This window comes from Carlito syrichta, unplaced genomic scaffold (genome assembly GCF_000164805.1).
Source record: "Carlito syrichta isolate Samal-C Ts95f unplaced genomic scaffold, Tarsius_syrichta-2.0.1 Scaffold308926, whole genome shotgun sequence".
Classification (NCBI taxonomy): domain Eukaryota; kingdom Metazoa; phylum Chordata; class Mammalia; order Primates; family Tarsiidae; genus Carlito; species Carlito syrichta.
This window is the reverse complement of record NW_007253022.1, coordinates 34000-35618: the sequence shown is the minus strand read 5'-3', so window position 1 is coordinate 35618 and position 1619 is coordinate 34000.

Here is a 1619-nt window from a genome sequence, read left to right as displayed (position 1 = left end):
CACACTCATCACAGTAAAATGGCCTCTCTTCTGTATGAGTTCTATGATGTAAGCTAAGCACAGACTTTGAAATGAAGGCTTTCCCACAGTCACCACATTCATAGGGTTTCTCTCCTGAGTAAATTCTCTGGTATCTAATGAGCTTGGACTTCTCCGAACAGATCTATCCACGTTTAGAACATGCAAGGAGAGTCTGTCTTGTGTGGTATCTCTGATTTGACACAGCCAGGCCTTCTGGCTCAAGACCTTACCACAGTCAGTGCAGCCATAGGGTTTCTGTCATGTGTGAGTTCATTGATGTATAAGGAGATTACCATTCTGGATGAAGGTTTTCCACATTCATCACAGTATAGGGTTTCTCTCTGGTGTGAGTTTGTTGATGTATAAGAAGATTGCCCTTCTCAATGAAGCCTTTTCCACATTCACTGCATGTATAAGGTTTTTCTCCTGTATGAATTTGCTGATATAAAATGAGAGATGATTTACTGGAAAAACATTTCCTACATTCACTGCATTCATGGGGTTTCTCCCCTTTGTGAGTTCTCTAAAGTTCAGTGAAGTTGTGCTTATTGTAGAAGATTTTTCCACATACACTACATCCATGAATTTCTTTTCCATAAAATCCTCTCTTTCTCAGTGACCTGAGTTTTCTTGAGGAAATCTTCCCCACATTCAGTGCATTCATGGGCTGTGTATATATTATGTGCATACTGATATTTACAAAACTGCGACTGAGTGCTGATGAGCTTTCTACTGTCACAGGATTCCACTTTAGTATGAGTTTGTTCATGATTGTCATGGAGAAATGTTCTCTCATCTCCATTAAGCTCAGCAGGTTCCTTTACGTTGCATCTTCTGCTCTGGCTGGTTAAACCTAAATATGATTTCAAAGCTTTTCCATGCTTACAGACTTTTACAAGCCCTTTCAGCATTTTTTTGGTTTCTCAAGTGCTGCCACAGGTAATCATCAGATATTTCAATTCCTAAGAGAGAGAGACCAATAAATCTTCCATGAGCATCACGTGGAATAAAATTATTTCAAAATGCCCTGAGGTTAGCTGGCTCATTAGTGGGATCACATGATTTCTACACAAAAGAAAATTCCAAGAATAAATGTTTCCTATCTCTTTTTTAAAAACTTCTCAACAACTTTTAAAAAATTATAGTTAAGTATACATAAGACAAAATTTGCTGTCTAAACATTTTTGAGTATACAGATATCTGGTATTCAATATATTCACACTGGTACAAACATGTCCTCCATCCATCTCCAGAACACTTTAACCTTCCCCAAATGAAAAACTCTGTACCATTAATTAGTAGTTTCCTACCTCTTAGACATGGTGAAGAACACAGTATATAAACAAACACCAAAAGGTAACAGCCATCCGTGTAAAATAGGATTTGATAATTCGCAATGAATCAATACAGGTAAAGCCACTTTTTTATTTTTTGAGGCACTGTCTCACTCTGATTTTGGTTGGAGTGTAGTGGTGTGATCGTGGCTCACCATAGCTTCAACTGCCTGGGATCAAGGGATCCTTCCACTTCCAGTAGATGGGGCTATAGGCACATGCCAGCATGAATGGCTAATTTTTTTTTTTTTTTGTACAGATGAG